At 47.1% G+C, this 9,450-nt stretch overlaps 1 pseudogene; it reads left to right on the forward strand.

Moving 5' to 3' along the window:
* Positions 1-682: 682 nt before the first annotated feature.
* LOC144251743 (serine/threonine-protein kinase ULK1 pseudogene) lies at positions 683-3,849 on the forward strand (annotated as a pseudogene).
* The last annotated feature ends 5,601 nt before the right edge of the window (positions 3,850-9,450 follow it).

The raw sequence follows: 9,450 nt of genomic DNA on the forward strand, positions 1-9,450 counted from the left end.
AGCTTAATAGTACCAACTCAAGTCACAGAGATATCTTTAATGTGTAGGAGTAGGTACATATTTATTTTTTGATTTTTAATTAAATTAGCAGTTTGAAGTGGGTTATATTATCAGTGATTCTGAATTCATGTTTGACATTGGTAATAGTCATGAATGCCAATTGTCTCAAGGTTACCACTAAGATGAAAACTTTTAAAAAGAAGAAAGTCCACATTTGAACAATTAGAAAGTTTTGCACATAACTGCAAACTAGTTTCACAGTGTAGAATAAATGTCATTTCCTCTATAAAGCTATACAATTTACAAAGTCAACAGAAATATTTGGAATTTGGCAAAATAATTCTGACATCTACCTAGAAGAGAATGCGAAATAGGTCGCAGATTTTTAAGTTGAAAATAGCAATATTAGTCTACGCCAGAGAGGGGTCGAGGCGCGAGTCAGAGCCAGACCCGCGTCGGAGTCGGAGTGGGTTCGGATTGCCAGCATCGCGAGGGCGCTGCAGCGGACGCCGAGGGAGCATGCAGCACGGGTAATAGTCCCTGCGGGGCTTGGACCCGGCCCCGCCTGCCCGATGGGACGAGCGTCCCCGCGATGCACCAGCGCCCCGCCCTGCGCCCCCAGCCCAGCGCACTCGTTCAGGCCGTGGCCCTCGCCTCTGCCTGAGCCCCGCGCTCCCGCGCCATGGAACCCGGAGGTGGCGGCAGGGAGATCATGGGCAGTTTCGAGTTCTCCCGCAAGGACCTGATAGGCCACCGCGCCTTCATGGTGGTCTTCAAGCACAACCTGGAGGTCGCAGTCAAGTGTATTAACAAGAAGAATCTGGCCAAGTCCCAGACACTGCTGGGGAAGGAAGTAAAAATACTCACGGAACTGAAGCATGAGGACATTGTGGCCTTGTATAACTTCAGGAGATGGCCAATCACGCTACCTGTTCATGCAGTACTGTAATGGTGAGGACCTGGCTGACTACCTGCACACCATAGGGATCCTGAGCGAAGACACCATCAGGCTCTTCCTGCAGCAGATTGCAGGTGCCATGTGGCTGCTGCACAGCAAGGGCATCATCCACCTTAACCTCAAGCCCCAGAACATCCTGCTGTCCAACCCTGGGGGGCGCCATGAGAATCCCAATCACATCCGCGTCAAGATCGCTGACTTTGGGTTCACCGGGTACCTCCAGAGCAACATGATGGCAGCCACACTCTGGGGCTCTCCCATGTACACGGCCCCTGAAATCATCATGTCCCAGCACTACGATGGGAAGGCAGACCTGTGGAGCAGCGGCACCATCGTGTACCAGTGCCTGACTGGCAAGGCCCCATTCCAGGCCAGCAGCCCTCAGGATCTGCGCCTGTTCTAGGGAGAAGAAGAACACTCTTGTGCCCGTCATCCCCCAGGAGACGTTGGCACCTCTGAAGCAACTGCTCCTGGCTGTGCTGCAGAGCAACCACAAAGACCGCATGGACTTCGAGGAATTTTTTCGTCACCCTTTCTTGGAGGCCAATGCCTCCATTAAGTCCCCGCCGGTGCCTGTGCCCTCTTACCCAAGCTCAGGGTCTGGAAGCAGCTCCAGGAGTAGCTCCACTTCTCATCTTGTCTCCCGCCGTCCCTAGGGAAGATGCCCCACATGCAGAAGACGCTCACCTCCCCAGCGGACATGGCCGGCCTCCTGCAAGGCTCCTGGGACTCTGCTGGCAGCAGCAAGGACTCTTGTGACACAGACAACTTCGTCATGGTCCCAGCCCAGTTTCCAGTGGACCCAGTGGCTGAGGTGGCCTGTGTTAAGCCCCCACCGTATAGTCTGCTGTGTAGCGGGAGTTCCCTGGTGGCCTCTGCCGGCCTGGAGAGCCACAGCCGGACCCCATCTCCCTCTCCCTCTCCCACCTGCAGCAGCTCCCCCAGCCCCTCTGGCCTGGCTGGCCCATTCTCTAGCAGTTGGTGTGGAGCCTCATTGCCCATCCTGGTCCCCACCCAGGTGCACAACTACCAGCGCATTGAGCAGAATCTGCACTCTCCAACTCTACCCCAGACGCCCTGGTCTTCTGCCATCCGCAGGTTGGGCAGCACCAGCCCCCTGGGTTTTGCTGGAGCTAGCCCATCTCCTCCATCCCACCCTGAGGGAGCTGTCCTGGCCAGGAAGCTGTCCCTGGGTGGAGGCTGGCCCTACATGCCATCTCCTCAAGTTGGAGCCATTCCTGAGAGGCAGGGCTGGAGCAGGACACCCTCCCCACAGGGAGCCTAGATGCGGGCTGGAAGGTCCCTGCATCCAGGCTCCTCCGTGCCGGAACACTCCCCTTGGGCCCCAGGTCTTGGCTGCGGTCTGCACAGCGCTGCCCCCAACCTGTCCGACTTGCACGTTGTTCGGCCCAAGCTCCCCAAGCCCCCTACGGACCTCCTGGGAACATCTTTAAGCCCACAATAAGCCAGCCCTCCCCAGCCAGTTCCTTTGCCACAGCCCTGCCAGTCCCTGCGTGGCTCACCCCAGCTGCCTGACTTCATGCAGCACAACTCCCTGCCTCCCATCCTGGGCTCTCCCATCAAGGCCATGCCCTCCTAAGACTACCCTAAGGCCCCCAGCTCCCAGAAACCTGCTGGCTCTCCTGGCCCCGCAGGATGTGGTGATGACCACACACACACACACACACACACACACACACACACACACACACACATGGAATCGAACCCTGTCTGATCTCTCAGAGGTGGGGCCCTTTCCAGGGCTGCAGCTGGGCTCTGGCCTGTGGCCTGCTGAGGACAACAGGGGCCCCTTTGGCCAGTCCTTCAGCACCAGCCGCCTCACCGACCTGCTGCTCAAGGCTGCCTTTGGGACCCAGGCCTCTGACTCTGTCAGCACAGAGAGCCTACAGGAGAAGCCCATGGATATTGCACCCTCTGCTGGCTTCAGAGGGAACCTGCACCCAGGAGCCTGGGGTGGGGGAGCCAGCAGCCCTTCCCCAGTAGTCTTCACTGTGGACTCTCCCCTGAGTGGGACCACACCGCCCCAGGGACCCCACACAAGGATGATCTCAGTGAGCTCTGCTGGCTCCTCTACCCGTCACCTGCTGCCCAGGGCCTTCATGAGCCTGTCCCTGAGCTCCCTGCCCCAGGCCATTGCTGCAGCTTTGCTGATCCCCTCTCTGTCAACCTGGATGGGGCTGTGACCTTTGAGGCCCCTGATCTCACAGAGGAGATGCTCATGGAGCAGGAGCACACAGAGATCCTGCACAGCCTGTGCTTCACACTTGCCTTCCTCCAGCTTGTCCTGGAGATCACTGCCCTCAAGGGCAGTGCCAGTTAGGGGGCGGGGCCCTGAGTGCCAGCTTCAGGAGAGCATGGTGGCTGACCAGATCAGCCTGCTGAGCCGCAAGTGGGGCTTCACAGAGCAGCTGGTGCTGTACTTGAAACTGGCTGAGCTCCTGTCCTCGGGCCTGCAGACCGCCATTGACCAGATCCCGGCCAGCAAACTCTGCCTCTCTTCTACTGTGAAGCAGGTGGTCTGCAGGCTCAACAAGCTGTACAAGGCCAGCGTGGTGGTGGTGTCCTGTCAGGGCCTGAGCCTGCGGCTGCAGTGCTTCTTCCTGGACAAGCAGCGGCTGCTGGATGGCATCCATGGTGTCACCGCTGAGAGGCTCATCCTCAGTCACGCTGTGCAGATGTTGCAGTTGGCTGGTCTGGATGAGATGTTCCAGCACCAGGAGGGCTATGTACCTCGCTACCACAAGGCGTTGCTGCTGCTGGAGGGACTGCAGCGCATGCTCAGGGACCAGGCAGACATTGAGAGTGTAGCCAAGTGCAAGCTGGGCATTGAGAGAAGGCTCTCGGCCTTGTTAACTGGCATCTGGGTCTGACCCACTGCTTGGTGTGCTGTGCTAGAGGGGCTGGACCCTCTCTGCGAATCCTGCGGGGTGGGGTCCACGTACTGGCCAGACTGTCAGGACAGGCCTGCCAGCCATGGCTGATTGATGGTGCTGAGTCTGCGCCGCAGGCCCCTGGGAGGGCCATTAAGTGGAGCCATGTTGTTCAAGCCCCACCATGTGGTGTGTCTCCTGCTTCAGAGGCTGCTGGTCTTTGCCGGAGGTGGATTTCAGGGTGCCAGGGACAGCTCCCTCCCTCTGCAGGATTTCCAAACTGGTCCCCTGTGGCTGCCTCCCATGGCACGCACAGGCTCCCAGTGGTAGCAGGTGGTGTTTGTGGTACCTGCCACCCTCCAAAGCCTGGGGCAGCCATGAGGACACGCGGGGCCCTGAAACAGCATTGCTGTGTCCATGCCAAAGCAAGCTCTTCCTCAGGGCTCACTGCCAAGTCGCTTGCCCAGGAACAAGGATGCATCCTTGGTTCTCCGCCCTTCTCTATAGGAACTGTCCCTCTGAGACCACCCACCCAGCTCTTTGGCCACCTGTGCAGTTTATGCTGACTGCCTTGAGAGCTGCGTAGACAGTGCAGACTGCAAGAACCCTCTCCTGCTCTGTGGGGAGCATGTGGACGCGCGTGGACGCATGTGGACACCCCGGAGCTCTGGATACGCACATAGGTGTATACACACGAGGAGACCCGCCAGCCTGTGTGTGCAGGCCTCCCCAGCCCTTGGTGTGGTCCTGGGAGGAAGAGGAACCGCTGCACTGCAGGAGAGTCTGTCCGTGGGCTGAAAGGCTCTTAGGGACAGTGTGAAGCACCGAGTTTCCCAAAAGCAGAACAGATGTCCTCTTTCACACTTTACTCCTAAAATGTGTCTTATTTTTCTGCAGTTCTTTCTTTTTCATTGTTCAAAGGAGAGAATTTTAGGTGTTTGAGGAATTGCTCTGGAAGGTGGGTGGGCCTGAGCTTTGTTGTGGGTGCCACGTTGTGGGGGGCAGGAGGTGCCTGACAGGTGCCAGGGTATGGCACGGCCCTCTTGCCAGGTACACACTGCAATGTGGGTGTTTCTGGCTGCCTGCTCCCCACCGTCCTGCCCTGTGGCCACAGGATGGGCAGTGCCCAGCCTCCATCCCTACCTGAACATTGTTGGCAGGGGAGGGTGGACGTTTTGTGCAACAGGAAAAGTAACATATGCAGAACCTCCCCGGGTCTTCACAGCCGGTCTTGATGTCAAGGCTTCTTGCCTGGTGGCTTCTGGGCTGGGCTGAGCCCTGTCTCCAAGGGCCCAGGGTGGGGTGTCCTCAGGGTGCCCTGCCTGGGCCTCCCTAGTTTGCCCACCCTGGCTTGGCTCAGCTTTTCCAGCCTTACTTGAATGTATCCCTGAGCATTCACGGAGGCAGATGTAGGTCAGTGGTGCCCACGATATAGGTTCAGAGGTCATGTGCCACATGCACAGAAACATGTGGTTTTCCTTGCAATACTTGAAATTTCGCCACTTTGGACGTATGAGAAAACCCCCACCCCTGTCTCCCTCATTACCCCCGCTTCCATTCTGCATGTCCCCCGTGTTAGTATTTATTGCTTTATGCCGACCGGAACCCAGAGCTGCGGCAGACTGGTGCCACGCCCTGCCTGCTGGCCCCTCCTGGTGCCCACGGCTGTGGCTGTGTGTGCTGTGAGTGGATGCTGCCCTCCATGAGGTGGTGCTCAGGCCTGGGTCTTGTTAGGGTGAATGTGCGAGTCCTTCCCTTACCTGTGTTGTGTGCCTCGAGGGAAGTAAACTTTGGGATTACAAAAAAAAAAGCAATATTAAAACATGTTACTCTAAATACATTTTATAAATAAAACATATAAATATAAAACATTTACAAATAAAACATAATATGAACATGTTTTATAAATAAAACAGAATAGGATTGGTGATTAAAAAGAATAATAAGAATCACAAAGGCATGTGAAAGTTCTTTTATAAGGCAGGTTATTAAAAAAATGGAACAAATGTTTGATCTCCTGGGGACAAAAGAGTAACTTACATTTCTACTTCATGGCTTATTCCAAAATAAATTCCAGAGAAATTAAAATTCAATATAAATAAATGAAATGGCAAACCTAACATAATGTAATATTAAATATTTGTGTGATCTGTGGCAAGACAATACTTTTTAAGAGTTGCATATCTGATACCAAAGGCAGAAACCATAAAGGAGATTATTAATATGTTTAACATAAAAATGCATAAGATGCAAACATCTCTAAAACTAACATTTAAAAGTTAAAGGCATGATCTTTAAAGGTGTCCGAAGTCACCTTTGTGAGAGGGAGTGACTGAGAACCACACAGATTTTAACAGACCAAGGAGACATGAGGTTCAAGTGCCATGTGTTATCCTGAACTGGATTTGGTATTAAAACAAAAAAAGACATTTGTGGAAAATGAATAAAATCCAAGCACTGCTATTTATTTAATAGAATTCCAACAAATTTAATATTTTAGTTTTAATCATTGTTTTGTGGGTTATATAAGATGTTAACACAATGAGAAGCTGGATATAGAGTAGACAGGAGTTTTCTAGATTGTTTTTCCACCTTCTATAGATCCAAAGTAATCTTCAAATAAAACTGGATAAAAGAAAGTTAGATAACAAAGTGGAAAATTATTTTTAAATTATGACTCATGAAAGACCAATATCCTTAATTTTTGAAGATCTTCTTCAAGTCCATATAAAAATAATGCTCTTGAAGAAAGGATTTAGTGATACCAATAGAAATCATACACACACACAAAAAAAACATAAATGTATAAAAATATATTAAAATGTTCAGTCTTAATAAAAAATGCAAATTGCACAATGTAATGCTTTTTTCATCTACGAAGTTGGCAAATATTTCTTTAAAACATTTAGTATAGTCTTAGGATATAAGAAAGTGTAAACATAAAATCTAATCATCTCAATATTTTTAGTAATGTATCCAAGTTTCGATCATCTCAGTGATTTATCCTAAGGCTTTTAACTCTCAACAGACACAAAGCTTTAGCCACAATGGAGCAGCACCAACAATAATAACAAACATTGGAAACAGTTTCTAAATAGATTCTAACATTAGATAGATAAAATAAATTATAATTGTTTCATTAATGGAATAGTATGCAATCATTTTTAAATGGCATTACATGAATAGACCAGCACAGAGAGATTTTTAGGGCAGGGATTCTTCTCTACATGATACTGCAGTGGTGGTGTAGGTCATGCACATTTGTCCAGACCCAAAGCACATACCAGAGCAATAGAAAAAGCTAAGGTAAACCATGAACTTTGGGTGATCACTGTGTGTTAATATGGATTCAGTGATTATAACAGGTACACCATTCTAATGGGGCATGTTTCTAATCGAGGAATACAGAGGGAAGGTGTGCCATCTTTGTAATCTCTGCTCATTTTTTTCTGTGAATTCAAAACCGTTTCAAAAACTAAAATCTATTTTTTAAAAATATAATTACAAAGAAAAAATAGTGATAGGAAACACAATAATATTTTTGAAATGCACAAATTCTAACAGGAACCTTTTCCCTTGACTGTGTCATGCTTTTCTGTAAAAAGAAATAAGTTTTTAATTTTTGGTTTAAAAGGAATAGAATGTTGTGGCAAAGAGGACAGGAGGACACAGAAGTCAGAGGGCAAACCAAGTTGGAAAGTGGAAATAAAACAGAAAAATGTATTCCAGGTGAGTTAAGAAAAAGACAGAATGAAGGTAGAAAGTAATTGGTTAGAGATTCAGAACTGAGTCATAACTGGAGAGTATCCACCTGAGATCTGTTGGCTCCATAAGTGATGTATATGATGGGAAACTCAGCTGAAGGATGAATTATGCAGAGAAGAAAGTAAAGGGAACTTCAGTTCCAATTGTAGATTTCCCTAAGTTCTCTTCATTCAGCTGCCTGCAAATATTTCAGAATGTGAGGTCGACATTAAAGTATTACTAGTATACCCATTTTACAGACTTTTAACAAAATTCATGCAATGTCATTTATGAAGTGCTTAGCATAAAGTGCCCAAAAATGATGAATATATTTTTTAATTATCACCTTATCATTGTTAGGATGATTATTATCAAATTGAGGCTCAAAGAAGTTAACTGACTTGGGCAAGGGCACCCAACTAGAAAAGAATCTCTGCTCAGACTTGCATTCTAATCTATATAAGTCTGAGAGCCTTTTCTCTCTTACCTGTTTTGAAAATTGGATGGGTGTAGTATACCAGCATCGGGATGTAAAAAAATGAAGTATTGCAACTATACCCAGCATGAGAATGTAAAATTGCTATTCCAATGCATTTTTGTATCAATTCCATAGATGTTTAATTCTGAGCATGAAGACTCAAGGAAAGGGTGACTAATAGAAGTGTCTTCCATTGAGTAATCATAGGTTTTAGTATTTTTTTAATTTAAAATGCTGTTAGCTTGTAATATCACTAATCTGCCCAAGAAGATATATCCCACACTTATCATTTGTTCACTCAACTAATAAATGTTTCGCATCAGCATACACCATGGTCTAGACTCTCACATTACCAAGATAAATTAGACTCATGATCCCTCCCATTACATCAATTAACCAACTAATATTCACGTTTTTCTTCTTGTCCCTCTTTCCTATGTCTACTTGCTTAGTCAAGCAATTATTCATTACCTGTGTGTTTAGGATTATCACAATACTCTTACATTATTTATAGTTAAGTTTTATTCCTGAATTTGATAATATAGACATATTTTAATTATTTTTAAATGATGGAGGCATTCTCTTGACCATGATATACTATTTCCCCAATAATTTCTCTTTCTCCAAAACATATACACCAGTAGAGCTGGTTTCTTTTCCACACTGCCCCACACTACACCATCCAAAACCAGCATTTATGTTCTATCTCTATCTGCCTCCTCAAACTCTTCATTTTTTCCTTCCTTTAGTACTTTTGGTTTAGTGATATTTTAGGGTTCTCCTGCACTCTGTCCTTCCTAGTTTAATAATACTTATTTTGTGTTTAAATCCCACATCCTAGTCATACTCTGATTGCCCACTTGTATTTTGATTATATTGAAAAATTTATCACTCTTGTTTGCTTTCCAATTCTTATTCCACTATTTGAACTTTCATTTCTGATTTGTTTGCTTTTAATTTTTTTAAAATTTGTTTTAATTAGCTATGCATGACAGTATAATGCACTTTTTTGTTTGTTTAGAATATACTTTGCTATATCATGTATAATGGAGTAAAATTTCTCATTGTCCTGGTTGTATATGATGTAGAATCACACCAGTCATATAATTATATATGCACATAGGGTAATAATGAATGTTTCATTCTATGATCCTTCCTAACCTACCCTCTTTCACTCCCCTCTAACTAATCTAAAGCACCCCATTGTGATTTAGCAGCCACATAACTGAGAAAATATTGGGCTTTTGGTTTGGGGGGATTAGCTTATTTCACTTAGCATGATAATCTCCAGCTCCATCATTTAACAGCAAATGTCATAATATTATACTTCTTAAAGGCTGAGTCACATTTCATATATATATATATATATATATATATAT

Source organism: Urocitellus parryii, unplaced genomic scaffold (genome assembly GCF_045843805.1).
Source record: "Urocitellus parryii isolate mUroPar1 unplaced genomic scaffold, mUroPar1.hap1 Scaffold_186, whole genome shotgun sequence".
In the NCBI taxonomy this organism is placed as follows: Eukaryota; Metazoa; Chordata; class Mammalia; order Rodentia; family Sciuridae; genus Urocitellus; species Urocitellus parryii.